Source organism: Schistocerca gregaria, chromosome X (assembly GCF_023897955.1).
Source record: "Schistocerca gregaria isolate iqSchGreg1 chromosome X, iqSchGreg1.2, whole genome shotgun sequence".
Lineage (NCBI taxonomy): Eukaryota > Metazoa > Arthropoda > Insecta > Orthoptera > Acrididae > Schistocerca > Schistocerca gregaria.
The window spans coordinates 77,334,924-77,351,017 of NC_064931.1; positions in this window are offsets into that span (position 1 = coordinate 77,334,924).

Below are 16,094 nucleotides of genomic sequence, written 5' to 3' on the forward strand. Positions count from 1 at the left end.
TGTAGGCAGTATCTATCTTACCCCTAGGGATATAATCCTCTACATCCTTACATTTGTCCTCTAGCTATCCCTGCTTAGTCATTTTGCACTTCCTGTCGAACTCATTTTTGAGATGTTTGTATTCCTTTTTGCCTGCTTCATTTACATCATTTTTGTATTTTCTCCTTTCATCAATTAAATTCAATATCTCTTCTGTTACCCAAGGATTTCTATTACCCCTCGTCTTTTTACCTACTTGATCCTCTGCTGCTTTCACTATTGCATCCCTCAATGCTACCCATTCTTCTTCTACTGTATTTCCTTCCCCCATTCTTGTCAATCGTTCCCTAATGCTCTCCCTGAAACTCTCTACAACCACTGGTTCTGTCAGTTAATCCAGGTCCCATCTCCTGAAATTCTCACATTTTTGCAGTTTCTTCAGTTTTAATCTACAATTCAGTTCGTGGTCACGCACATGTGCCCCTGGAAATGCCTTACAATTTAAAACCTGGTCCCTAAATCTCTGTTTCACCATTATATAATCTATCTGAAACCTTCCAGTGTCTCCAGGCTTCTTCTATGTACACAGCCTTCTTTCATGATTCTTAAACCACGTGTTAGCTATTATTAAGTTATGCTCTGTGCAAAATTCTACCAGGCGGCTTCATCTTTCATTTCTGACCCCATTCCATCTTCACCTACTATGTTTTCTTCTCTTCCTTTTCCTACTATCGAATTCAAGTCACCCATGACTATAAAATTTCGTCTCCCGTTACTATCTGAATAATTTCTTTTATCTCATCATACATTTCATCAATCTCTTCGTCATCTGTGGAGCTAGTTTGCATAGAAACTTGTACTACTGTAGTAGGCGTGGGCTTCGTGTCTATTTTGTCCATAATATTGCTTTCACTATGATGTTTGTAGTAGCTTACCAAACTCTTACTTTTTTTATTCATTATTAAACCTAATCCTGCATTACCCCTATTTGATTTTGTATTTATAACTCTGTATTCACCAGACGTGAAGTCTTGTTCCTCCTGTCACCGAACTTCACTAATTCCCACTATATCTAACTTCCTGTCACCGAACTTCACTAATTCCCACTATATCTAACTTTAACCTATCCATTTCCCTTTTCAAATTTTCTAACCTACTTTCCCGATTAAGGGATCTGACATTCCACGCTCCGCCCCGTACAACGCCAGTTTTCTTTCTCCTGATAACAACGTCCTCCTCAGTAGTCCCCCAAAAATGATTCAAATGGCTCTAAACGCTATGGGACTTAACATCAGAGGTCATCAGTCCCCTAGACTTAGAACTACATAAACCTAACTACCCTAAGGACGACACACTCATCCATGCCCGAGGCAGGATTAGAACCTGCGACCGTAGCAGCAGCGCGGTTCCGGACTGAAGCACCTAGAACAGCTCGGCCACAGCGGCCGACGAGTAGTCCCCGCTCTGAGATCCGAATGGGGGACTATTTTACCTCCAGAATATTGTACCTAGGAAGACGCCATCATCATTTAACCATACAGAAAAGCTGCATGCTCTCGGGAAAAATTACGGCTGTGGTTTCCCCTTGCTTTCAGCCGTTCGCAGTACCAGCACAGCAAGGCCGTTTATTAGTGTTGCAAGGCCAGATCAGTCAATCTTCCAGACTGTTGCCCCTGCAACTACTGAAAAGGCTGCTGCCCCTCTTTAGGAACCACACGTTTGTCTGGACCCTCAACAGATACCCCTCCGTTGTGGTTGCACCTACGGTACGGCTATCTGTATCGATTAGGTACGCAAGCCTCCCCACCAGCGGCAACGTCCATGGTTCATGGGGGGCATTTAACGTGTAGCCGCAAGATATCATGTTGCTCTTGCAGTACATACCAGAAGTCTATGACGTTCTTGTCATCGGTGCGATACAAATAATACATCGCCATTCCCTTTATCCAGTTTACGGCGTTTGCCCTGTCTGTGGGAAAGTATACTTTGTCTGGGAACAGTAGGTCGCCATGTGCGCCGTACGCAGTAAAAGGGCCAGCATTTTCCTCGTTAGAAGCCAACAGTCGATTGCCGTGCGATAAACCAAATGGTGCTCGTCGGAGTCGTCGATCGTGCAGTACGGGCATATCAGCATTTCGACCAGATGAATAGAGTGCATTGGTTGACGGTTCGGGAATTTGCCGTTCATCACTACATACCACAATGGGCGTACCTGTGTAGGGAGGGATGGAAGATGGACCGCTCTTCATATTCTCTGCACTGTATCGCCGGGTACTTCTTTTCGGCCACATTGCGAGATTGTTGCTGAAGGAAGCTTCGATATATGTCTTTCATTGTGAGCAGCCTGGTCTCCGGCAAACTGTCCGACGAAAAAGTCCCGAAGGTGTGAAGGCGGTGCCGTGATGTGGCCTTCATTGTCTGGTGGACAGAGTGAATGGGGAGCCACTTCGTTGATCACAGCGCCTATTAATGTGACGTGCTCGATTCTCCAATGCATCGTACTAAGAAATAGCGCATGCGCCCTGTTCTTCACGTTTACGACTCCGATGCCTCCTCCTCTCGGTGACAGCGTCAAGGTACCGTAGCGGATGTTGAGGAGGAGGTTAGAACTTACGAAATGTTCGCCGACTAGTCTTGACGCCATCGTGGTGGGCAACGGCAGTATGTGCGCCAAATGACTTATTTTCGGTACCAAGTAGACGTCGACATAATGTGCGCGCTGGAACATATCTATGGCGCGCAGTGCGTGTTGTGCCAATGTGCGAATCTGTACAGTAGCCGTCGATAATTATCCACCGCTGTACGTCGTACGTTTCCACGGAATACCACTCCCAAACACTTGAGTGTGGGGACCTTGGTGATGGTCACTAGTGCCCCTGGTGATAGCCCTCTGCCCACTCCATACATCGGGTCTTTCGTAGGTTGATGACACTACCCGCCACCGCTCCATACTGCTGGAGCCATTCCAGCGCCGCCTGGATTTCGTCTCCTGACTTGACAATAAGAACGACGTCGTCGGCGTATGCGTCGCATTGGAAAGATGCGGTCCGTAGTTGGACGCTTTCAAGTCGTCGTCGGAGGCCGTGTAGTGCAGGTTCAAGAGCGACTGCAAATAAGGTGGCCGAAAGGGTGCAACCTTGCCGCACTGGGCGCTGGATCGTGAAACGTTCGGAGCTAACTACGTTCACCAAAATCTCAAGTTTGCGCCATGAATCAACCTCATGATCGTGTCCACAAGCTTGAGGGGGTTTCTCATCCGTTCCATGACCCCTCGGAGGAACACATGGTCCACTCAGTCGAAAGCGTGATCGAAATACACTCCTGGAAATTGAAATAAGAACACCGTGAATTCATTGTCCCAGGAAGGGGAAACTTTATTGACACATTCCTGGGGTCAGATACATCACATGATCACACTGACAGAACCACAGGCACATAGACACAGGCAACAGAGCATGCACAATGTCGGCACTAGTACAGTGTATATCCACCTTTCGCAGCAATGCAGGCTGCTATTCTCCCATGGAGACGATCGTAGAGATGCTGGATGTAGTCCTGTGGAACGGCTTGCCATGCCATTTCCACCTGGCGCCTCAGTTGGACCAGCGTTCGTGCTGGACGTGCAGACCGCGTGAGACGACGCTTCATCCAGTCCCAAACATGCTCAATGGGGGACTGATCCGGAGATTTTGCTGGCCAGGGTAGTTGACTTACACCTTCTAGAGCACGTTGGGTGGCACGGGATACATGTGGACGTGCATTGTCCTGTTGGAACAGCAAGTTCCCTTGCCGGTCTAGGAATGGTAGAACGATGGGTTCGATGACGGTTTGGATGTACCGTGCACTATTAAGTGTCCCCTCGACGATCACCAGAAGTGTACGGCCAGTGTAGGAGATCGCTCCCCACACCATGATGCCGGGTGTTGGCCCTGTGTGCGTCGGTCGTATGCAGTCCTGATTGTGGCGCTCACCTGCACGGCGCCAAACACGCATACGACCATCATTGGCACCAAGGCAGAAGCGACTCTCATCGCTGAAGACGACACGTCTCCATTCGTCCCTCCATTCACGCCTGTCGCGACACCACTGGAGGCGGGCTGCACGATGTTGGGGCGTGAGCGGAAGACGGATTAACGGTGTGCGGGACCGTAGCCCAGCTTCATGTAGACGGTTGCGAATGGTCCTCACCGATACCCCAGGAGCAACAGTGTCTCTAATTTGCTGGGAAGTGGCGGTGCGGTCCCCTACGGCACTGCGTAGGGTCCTACGGTCTTGGCGTGCATCCGTGCGTCGCTGCGGTCCGGTCCCAGGTCGACGGGCACGTGCACCTTCCGCCGACCACTGGCGACAACATCGATGTACTGTGGAGACCTCACGCCCCACGTGTTGAGCAATTCGGCGGTACGTCCACCCGGCCTCCCGCATGCCACTATACGCCCTCGCTCAAAGTCCGTCAACTGCACATACGGTTCACGTCCACGCTGTGGCGGCATGCTACCAGTGTTAAAGACTGCGATGGAGCTCCGTATGCCACTGCTAACTGGCTGGCACTGACTGCTCCGGTGCACAAATGCTGCGCAGCTAGCGCCATTCGACGGCCAACACCGCGGTTCCTGGTGTGTCCGCTGTGCCGTGCGTGTGATCATTGCTTGTACAGCCCTCTCGCAGTGTCAGGAGCAAGTATGGTGGGTCTGACACACCGGTGTCAATGTGTTCTTTTTTCCATTTCCAGGAGTGTATATTGCCACGAGGGTTCCTCGTAATCAAGATGCCGACATCAATGCTATGATATTTCTGTATACCCCTAGAGCTGCGTGTATATTGCTCTTCCCACCTAGACATGTTTGATCTAAATGTATTTTGTCCTTTATCGCCGCCTGAAGGCGAGCACAGAGAATATGTGCAAAGATTTTGTAGTCTCCATTCAATAATGTCAAAGGCCGGCAGTCTTGTGGTCGACAACCAACACTTGGTTTCGGAACGGGTATCATGATACCCTCTGTGAACTCGGGAGGGACACATAAGGAAGGTGTTAAGAGTTCGTTGGACATCTGTACCCACGTCGGTCCCATCAGAGAAGCAAAGGTGCGGTAAAACTCAAGAGGGAGTCCATCCCGTCCAGGGGATTTGTTTAACGCACCACACTTTAGGGCAGCGTCCAGACCATCTACGGTGATTTCAGCCGTACGGCCGCCCACTTCAGTGGGATGCTCGACCGCTGGCATTTCGCGAAGCACGTCTGCCAGTCCTGCTCTGTCCAGCTGGTCCTCCGCATAGAAACTGCGTTCGTGGTGAGCAAAAGCACGTGCAATAACCTTCTGCAACGTGGCCCGCGATCCATCACCCATTTTGACATTCCGTATAAGCGTACGTCGCCGCTGCCTTCTTTCTCCCAGTATACAGGGTGGTCCATTGATCGTGACCGGGCCAAATATCTCACGAAATAAGTGTCAAACAAAAAACTGCAAAGAACGGAACTTGTCTAGCTTGAAGGGGGAAACCAGATGGCGATATAGTTGGCCCGCTAGATGGCGCTGCCATAGGTCAAACGGATATCAACTGCGTTTCTTTAAATGGGAACCCCCATTCCTTTTATTACATATTCGTGTAGTACGTAAAGAAATATGAATGTTTTAGTTGGACCACTTTTATTGGTTTGTGATAGATGGCGCTGTAATAGTCACAAGCATATGGCTCACAAATTTAGACGAACGGTTGGTAACAGGTAGGTTTTTTAAATTAAAATACAGAACATAGGTACGTTTGAACATTTAATTTCGGTTGTTCCAATGTAATACATGTACCTTTGGGAACTTATCATTTCGAGAACGCATGCTGTTACAGTGTGATTTGCTGTAAACACCACATGAATGCAATAAATGCGCAAAATGATGTCTGTCAACCTCAATGCATTTGTTAATACGTGCAACGACATTCCTCTCAACAGCGAGTAGTTCGCCCTCCGTAATGTTCGCACATGCATTGACAATGCGCTGGCGCATGTTGTTAGACGTTGTCGGTGGATCACGATATCAAATATCCTTCAACTTTCCCCACAGAAAGAAATCTGGGGACGTCAGATCCGGTGAACTTGCGGGCCATGGTATGGTGCTTCGACGACCAAGCCACCTGTCATGAAATATGTTATTCAATACCGCTTCAACCGCACGCGAACTATGTGCCGGACATCCATCATGTCGGAAGTACATCGCCATTCTGTCATGCAGTGAAACATCTTGTAGTAACATCGGTAGAACGTTACGTAGGAAATCAGCATACATTGCACCATTTAAATTGCCATCGATAAAATGGGGGCCAATTATCCTTCCTCCCACAATGTCACACCATAACACCATACATTAACCCGCCAAGGTCACTGATGTTCCACTTGTCGCAGCCATCGTGGATTTTCCGTTGCCCAATAGTACATATTATGCCGGTTTACGTTACCGCTGTTGGTGAATGACGCTTGGTCGCTAAATAGAACGCATGCAAAAAATCTATCATCGTCCCGTTATTTCTCTCGTGCCCAGTGGCAGAACTGTACACGACATTCAACGTCGTCGCCATGCAGTCCCTGGTGCATAGAAATTTGGTACGGGTGCAATCGATGTTGATGTAGCATTCTCAACACCGACATTTTTGAGATTGCCGATTCTCGCCCAATTTGTCTGCTACTAATGTGCGGTTTAGCCGCGACAGCAGCTAAAACACCTACTTGGGCATCATCATTTGTTTCAGGTCGTGGTTGACGTTTCACATGTAGCTGAACACTTCGTTTTTCCTTAAATAACGTAACTATTCGGCGAACGGTCCGGACACTTGGATGATGTCTTCCAGGATACCGAGCAGCATACATAGCACACGCCCGTTGGGCATTTTGATCGCAATAGCCATACACCAACACGATGTCGATCCTTTCTGCAATTGGTAAACGGTCCATTTTAACACGTTTAATGTGTCACGAAGCAAATACCGTCCGCACTGGCGAAATGTTACGTGATACTGAAACGTCCCCTTAGAAAAATTATACACAACTGTGCTTAAACTGACACACAATATTTTTAGCGCAAAGCAATTCCCTACAAGAGAATGGCCCTCACTAACATTAACCTATACCTTTCACAAATCACTTACCTCACAAAAATCTTGGTTACTCGAACTACTGCAATACAGGAAGCACCACTACTGCCAGCTAAATAAAAGATTCAAACTACGGAAGGCACTAACTACTGATAGGTAGAGTTAGCAAATGAATGATTTTAATAGAGAACAAACAATGTATTTACCTTAATAGTCATAATCTATATAGCAGTTCATGACATCCATTCTTACAAATTTCAAAACTCCTCCATCTCTCTCCGCACGTCCACCACTGCTGGCGGCTCACCTCCAACTGCGCAACGCTACGCGCTGTTAACATCCAACTGCCCAACACTACAATGGCGAGTATTACAACAATGCCAACAAGCCACTGACTGCACACAGCACAGCCTTTGATTTTTCATACAGAGCGCTATGTGGCGTTACCAATAAAAAAACCTAAACAGCCTACTTACAATACCACGTACTTATACGTTTGTGACTATTACAGCGCCATCTATCACAAACCGAAAAAAGTGGTCCAACTAAAACATTCATATTTCTTTTCATACTACACGAATATGTAATAAAAAATGGGGGTTCCTATTAAAGAAAACCGCAGTTTATATCCGTTTGACCTATGGCAGCGCCATTTTGCGGGGCAATCATAGCGCTATCTGGTTTCCCCTCCAAGCTAGACGAGTTTCGTTCATTGTAGTTTTTTCGTTTGATGCTTATTTCGTGAGATATTTGGCCTGGTTACTATCAATGGACCACCATGTATAGTGGAATGACGGCCGTTCGTTGAGTAATCCGTCGAGCATCCTCGCACATACTTTAACTCCTTCCATATTCACTCTTGTAAGACGCAGCAGTTGGGCTTTGATGCGTTGGACAGCCTGATGACGGTCGGTAGACGGTGGTTGTTTTGCCAACTCACGTACGGCTGTGAAATAAAATTCGGAAATCGCCCGTTGCCAATGTGACTTGTCTTGGCCATACCGTGTGAACGTTCTGCGTAAAGCCGGTTTCACGCAGCAGAGCCACCATTTAAGCGTCGAATCGTACGAACGTTGACGCCGTTGACATTGTCGCCATGTGAGTTCAACCTCTCGTATACAGTTTTCATCCTGCAGGTGGGTAACGTTGAACTTTCATGGGCCCCTACTGTGCCATGTGTTCTGTCGTGACAGAGCGATGGTGCTGATTTAAACCTGGTGGTCTGTAAAAGCTGTAGGCCACACCTCGGCATCAATCGTCGCCTTGCGTAGCCCACGTGACACATACACCCTCTCTAGTCGACTAGCTGCGTGGCTTGTAAGGTGCGTATATCCGCGGCTGTCGCCGTGCAGGTGTCATGCAGTGCAAGATCCCGGACCAGAGTCTGTAACGCCGGGCAAGGAGCGAAGTGGGGTCGTTGGTCCTGGGGCCGCAGAACGCAGATGAAGTCGCTGCCGACGATATAATTCTCCTGACGTCCTCGAAATAGCGGCGACACTTCTTCTGTGTAAAAGTTTATGCGTTAGTGTCTCTTGGTTGACCCAGATGGTACGTAAACATTAACCATACGTACATCCCCTAAAGTCAGGGCAACACCACGGGTCGATGGTAAGTATTCCACGTCTTCCGCCATTATTCCTTCTCGTAACAGTATGGCTGTGCAACGGCTACCGTCGTAACCTGTTAAACGATAGTCGTCATAACTGTAAAACTCAACTGGGGCCTCGTTTCGTACACCTGGCAGAAAAACTGCCCGCAGCATATCTTGCAGCATTTGTATATTTACAGAGGTGGGAATGCCATTGATGTTAACTGTACCAATACGGTAGACGCGTGACATCTTATCGGTTGTGCACTGCTGGGAATTCACGCATCTACTGATCGGCCGTGGACAGAGCGTTCTTCCTGGACCGGGCCACACGACACGGCCTCTTTGGGTGCCATGGGCAAGGTTCTCTCCCGACTCGTTACCGGTGGGAGCCAATGATTGAACGTCGGCCTCCTGCATCTCATCAGTTTGTTCCATTTCTTGTGCCCAATCTCCTAGTGTATTGGTGAGGACTGTCTCTGTTGACGGACGCTCATCTTCAGGTGCGACCTCATCCTGTTGCATATCTGCATCCATCGCGTCTCGTTGATGTGACGTCTTTTCCACGCTTTGTAGCACCGACGCTGTGGATGTGACGGCGTCCTGGCCTGGCCGTGAAAAAGAATCTTGATCGTTCCCACTGTGTTGTTCATCGCCTCGGTTGTGGTGCCCGTCTTCTGTGGACAGCCGTCTCTTCTTTCGTGTCTTCGACCGCTGTTTCGGTGGTGGAGCTTCCACGTCTGCTGTGGGGTGCTGTTCAGTGCGATCCTCTTGCGGATCCGCTTCCATACCTGAAGACGCGTTCCACTAGACAGTGGTAGGACCGAGGCTGCGCAGCTGTTGTGGTGAGACAAGGCCATTTGCGCCGTCATTGACGTGGGGTAGGAGCGATACCTCGCAGAGTCAGCGGGCAACGGCTTGTCAAGCGCGTCGCCCACGACGTTCCGTAGCGCTTCCACGTACGTAATAGGCAGCGACGTCATCTGCTGTGGCGGCTGCTGGGTGACCCGAGGTAGCTGTACTACATCTACATCTACGTCCATACTCCGCAAGCCACCTGACGGTGTGTGGCGAAGAGTACTTTGAGTACCTCCATCGGTTCTCCGTTCTATTGCAGTCTCGTATTGTTCGTGGAAAGAAAGATTGTCGGTATGCCACTGTGTGGGCTCTAATATCTCTGATATTATCCTCACGGTCTCTTCGCGAGATATATGTAGGAGGGATCAATATACTGCTTGACTCATCGGTGAAGGTATGTTCTCGAAACTTCAACAAAAGCCCGCACCAGGCTACTGAGCTTCTTTCCTGCAGAGTCTTCCACTGAAGTTTATCTATCATCTCCGTAACGCTTTCGCGATTACTAAATGATCCTGTAACGAAGCGCACTGCACTCCGTTGGATATTCTCTGTCTCTTCTATCAATCCTATCTGGTACGGATCCCACACTGGAGAGCAGTATTCAAGCAGTGGGCGAACAAGCGTACTGTAACCTACTTCCTTTGTTTTCGGATTGCATTTCCTTAGGATTCTTCCAATGAATCTCAGTCTGGCATCTGATTTACCGACGATCAACTTTATATGATCATTCCATTTTAAATCACTCCTAATGCGTACTCCCAGATAATTTATAGAATTAACTGCTTCTAGTTGCTGACCTGCTATTTTGTAGTTAAATGATAAGGGAACTATCTTTCTATGTATTCGCAGCACATTACACTTGTCTACATTGAGATTCAATTGCCATTCCGTGCACCATGCGTCTATTCGCTGCAGATCCTCCTGCATTTCAGTACAATTTTCCATTGTTACAACCTCTCGATATACCACAGCATCATCTGCAAAAAGCCTCAGTGAACTTCCAATGTCACCCACAAGGTCATTTATGTATATTGTGAATAGCAACGGTCCTATGACACGCCCCTGCGGCACACCTGAAATCACTCTTACTTAGGAAGACTTCTCTCCACTGAGAATGACATGCTGCGTTCTGTTATCTAGGAACTCTTCAATCCAATCACACAGTTGGTCTGATAGTTCATATGCTCTTACTTTTTTCATTAAACGACTGTGGGGACCTGTATCGAACGCCTTGAGGAAGTCAAGAAACACGGCATCTACCTGTGAACCCGTGTCTATGGCTCTCTGAGTCTCGTGGACGAATAGCGCGAGCTGGGTTTCACACGACCGTCTTTTTCGAAGCCTATCCTGATATCTACAGAGTAGATTTCTAGTCTCCAAAAAAGTCATTATACTCGAACATAATACGTGTCCCAAAATTCTACAACTGATCGACGTTAGAGATATAGGTCTATAGTTCTGCACATCTGTTCGACGTCCCTTCTTGAAAACGGGGATGACCTGTGCCCTTTTCCAATCCTTTGGAACGCTATGCTCTTCTAGAGACCTACGGTACACCGCTGCAAGAAGAGGGACAAGTTCCTTCGCGTACTAGACGTCGCTGAAGACAGTCAGTTCGACATGGCCCTCCTGCCCGCAGCCAGAGCAGGTTTTCGGTTGACCATCGAATATAATTGTGGTTTGCGTACTGTAAGACCTTCGGTACACACACCATCAGATTATTTGACTTGTCGCTCTAACGAAGTAGGCAAGTGTCAGCAATATGTCTCGTGGTCTTAACGTGGCGTGCTTATCTTCTGCCGTTAGGGCAGACGATATAAATGCCTCTTGCACGCTTTGAGTATACGGTGACCAACTTTAAACAGAAGTTGATTAATTTTCACACACATTTATTAAAATAATAAAAAGCATAGATTTTATTTAATTTGATTCTGGATGCTGTTTACAATTGACAATCTGAATTTCCTTTGGTCTTGGTACGATAATCTTAATCCCACATATTTCTGATACTTGACAAAAGTGTCTATACATTTATCTTTATGGCTATGTACAGGAATATGATAATCTTATTAGGTGCAGACTTAAACTTGACTACAGACTAATACAGACTAACGCAGACTAATACAGACTGGCTAATCGGAGGTCTGTACGCTCGTTATAATACCTCGCCAGGTATCACTGCGAGAGTGTGATCCGCGAGGAGAAAAGGTTCTACGTTAGCAGCAATCTCATTGGCTGCGTTACATATTAATACGCGGATCGGCGGAAGCAGAATTTGGTCCGTCTCTATGGCAGCGCCAACTTGTAGTGCGGAGACGGACGAGCGCTGCGCCTGCGCTGTTGTGCTTAGCGGGGCGCGTTCTAGTGGGGAAGGTGTGTACGCGCTGACTACGCGGAACTATGTACACAACAATAACGATGGCTCGGCAGCCACCCATTGTCACATAAGATGGTTTGTGCTTCTGGAGTTCAATTATTATTTGAGGCACTCCGGTGAGTACGGGATACGTCTCGAAGCTGGTCCATTTCTCCGCAGTATGATGAAGGACCGTGCCGTAAGGGCGAAGTGGTGCGATAACCATGTCCGCAGGGACTTTGAACGGAAGTTCGAACTCGCGTACCGTTCTGCCTCCGAGACCGGCATGATCACCCACGTTCCCGACGACATGGCAAAAGTGGTAACCTTCGGTGGATCGACAATTAAGTCTGTCGCACACTGCCTCGTCTATGAGTCTTACGTATACGGCGCTGGCCACTATTGATAGGTGAATTCTTATCAGCTCCCGGGTATCTAGTTTTACCACTTCGCGCATGGAACGTTCGATTTCGTGTGCTTTTGGTCTTGTGTATTGTGCGTCGAACGTGAACTTGATAGTCGCCTTCCGGTAAGAAAGAACCGTCGTGATCTGTAGTAACAAATACACCGCTGTGCGAAGCCTCACGGATGTAAACAAAGCTCGCGCTGAACGGGGCGCGGCCGCTGCGCTAGGCACGTCCGAGCCGCTGCAACGCCGAAGGCGGATTGAGGTTCGCCCGCTTGGCAATCAAACACCGTGACCACGAAACACGACATCACACTGCGCTCAGCGGCTCTCTAATGGTGGCTTTTTAATTGTTATTTTTTATCATTATTTAATTTTATATTATTCTGGCTTTTAAAATGTTTGAAACTCAAATTCAAGTCTGAATCAAATTAAAATTATCTTTGGCTAATTGAATCTTCAATTAAATCAAGAAATACTACGTACTTGAAAAATCATGTAAAAATATTTTTTCAAATATTGAAATTGGAACTTAATTATCACTATCATGATTTATATTTTTTTTAGCTTGGCTCCTCTACCGCGATTGTCTGTTTGGCGAATATAATTTTGGGACGTGATTTAAGCCTAAAAGCTATCGGACTTAGTTTTGTGAAAAGTGAAACTTTAGACGCAGGTTCTATTCTGAAAGCAAACCAAACTTATTACACTGATTGGTGCCGTTAATACGAGATCATTCACTAACAGACATTCCCACACAAAGTAAGCCACATTTAATTATCAAATTCATGAAAAAGGCGAGGAAAAAATGTATGATTAGTCGTAATAACAAACACAATGAAATTAAATAGATATTATCATGCAAAACTAGCACAAATAACAAAATCTCTACGTAACATTGACCAAGCAATAATTCTTTTTGACCGTACCAGACAATGGCTGACTAGGAAGTGAGAGAACAAAAGATTGCGAGTCCTTGTTCGCTTTAATTACATAGACAATATAATTACAGAAATATTAATTTCGTTGTAACATCGTCTCAGCGCTACTGCGCGAAAACACACAGTCACGAAAGCCTCTAACACTAACACACTAACAATTATAGAGCCCCCTAAATTTTTAAAAGTTTGTCAAGTCATTGTGAAAAGTTTTAAAAATTTACATCGCTTCATTAGCTTGTTGTCTTTAGATTGTTCTTTTTTTCATCATTTTATTCGTTTGAGCTTGAGCTTTTTTAGCTTTACCAGGAATGTAATTTACCTTCCCATTCGGCTGCGATTCTGCCGGAACCTGGCGAAAAGACAGGAAAGGCATAGGCATCCCGTTCCTTTTTTCACATGCTATATTTTTCATAAAGTTTTAAAAACATTGCACATTGACAAAATCAGATCATTTAGTATATTAGTCAGAATGAACAAATTACATCGTTAGGAAAAAAAGCATCAAGGTAGTAACTTACATTTTTGACTTATTTGTCCTTGTGATTTGAGTTTGATTTTTGAAATGTTCATATTAAACACTTAGGAATCATCGTATGCGTTTTTGTTACAGAAATACGTGTGGTTCTTGAAACAGTTGACAATAATCACTCAGTTGAACATTGTTCATTCTTGCTTGACGGTTGTAAAGGCGACGCACTGTAGGTGATATCAATCGTGCTGCAGCATTCGCCGTTGCTGTGGTGTAGAGCGGCCACGGGAGCGTGCTCGTGATGTTGACAAAATCTGCAAACATGTCAGCCACGACGATCTGCGTTGTCTGCGATGGAGCAAGAAGATTGAGGAGTTCTGGACCGATTGTGCTCGTAGGATCCAGCCAGCTCAGGATATGGGGATTGCATGAAAAATTCGTAGACTGGGGCCAGTAACACAATTTTTAATACACATTCCCTAAAAAGGATTTTGACTAGTACGTAGTTGCAATCACTTGCAACACTAATTTACATCAGTTTTTCGGTGATAGCTGTGGGTTACATAGTATACATGTTTGCGTTGTGATACAAAAGGTCTAATTTATGGTTTTTGTTGATGCACTTTACTGTCAGTTGACATCAACACCGTTACCGCACAAACATGTTCATGTTAGTTCCAGTTTCCGTTCATTCGTTAGTGTTCTCAGAATACCATACATTACACATGTTTATCAAAGTTTTCGTTTCTTAAGCGCTTAGCTTGGCGTCGGCGTGTATTAGTCACGTGTGACGTCACATTCATAAAGTTTCAGCGCTACAGCCTGTTCCACAGGTTCCGCGAAATACACTCTATCTGGGTTTCAAGTAACAACACTTCACTGTGTTCCACTTCAGCGGATCATCATATCACTTCTGTGCTATCTTCTGGGTGAGTACACAAATTAAGTTCACTTGCCACTAAGAGTGCCGTCCATATTCGACATTAGTGCAAAGTGTTTGTATTTATTTCACCAAGCGAAATTGTATTGCCGGCCGCGGTGGTCTCGCGGTTAAGGCGCTCAGTTCGGAACCGCGAGTAATGTTACTTACAAATGTGCTCAAAGAAAAATCCCAGAGCTTATGTACTCTGTTGTAGGTACTAACTGTATGATTTAATTAGTGTTGATGTTCTATAACTTTCTAACTTTTCCTCTTACAATTCTTCGCGACATTACTTTCGTTGTGTGGCTGTTTGCGGCAGTGAAGCCTAGCTTTAATGTGTTTTTTTTTCAGTATGTAATGCGAGTGTAGTCATTACCACTGGAGCTAAGAACACCACTGACTGTTTTTACCACACAAACTGGTGTGTACCGTTGAAATTAGTCGCGATAATTAGTGCTGAATATAAATCTGCTTATGGTGCAATGTTGCCCTTCCACTACTACCGGACTAATATCTCAATAGTTTTATCACCTCACTTTAAAACACGACCGACAGTAGCTTGCTGTTTATGTTTGCAAACTATATGCTAGGCATAAACGTAACATTATTTTATACTGCACTACTGGCCATTAAAATTGCTACATCAAGAAGAAATGCAGATGATAAACGGGTATTCATTGGGCAAATATATTGTACTAGAACTGACATGTGATTACAATTTTCACGCATTTTGGGTGCATAGATCCTGAGAAATCAGTACCTAGAACAACCACCTGTGTCCGTAATACCGGCCTTGATACGCCTGGGCATTGAGTCAAACAGAGCTTGGATGGCGTGTACAGATACAGCTGTCCATGCAGCTTCAACACGATACCACAGTCGATCAAGAGTAGTGACTGGCGTATTGTGACGAGCCAGTTACTCGGCCACCATTGACCAGACGTTTTCAGTTGGTGAGAGATCTGGAGAATGTGCTGGCCAAGGAAGCAGTCGAACATTTTCTGTATCCAGAAAGGCCCGTACAGGACCTGCAACATGCGATCGTGCATTATTCTGCTTCACCACGATGTCGCCAAACACGGATGCGACCATCATGATGCTGTAAACAGAACCTGGATTCATCCGAAAAAATGACGTTTTGCCATTCGTGCACGCAGGTTCGTCGTTAAGTACACAATCGCAGGCGCTCCTGTCTGTGATGCAGCGTCAAGGGTAACCGCACCCATGGTCTCCGAGCTGATAGTCCATGCTGCTGCAAACGTCGTCGAACTGATCGTGCAGATAGTTGTTGTCTTGCAAACGTCCCCATCTGTTGACTCAGGGATCGAGACGTGGCTGCACGATCCGTTACAGTCATGAGGATAAGATGCCTATCTCGACTGCTAGTGATACGAGGCCGTTGGGATCCAGCACGGCGTTCCGTATTACACTCCTGAACCCACCGATTCCATATTCTGCTAACAGTCATTGGATCTCGACCAACGAGAGCAGC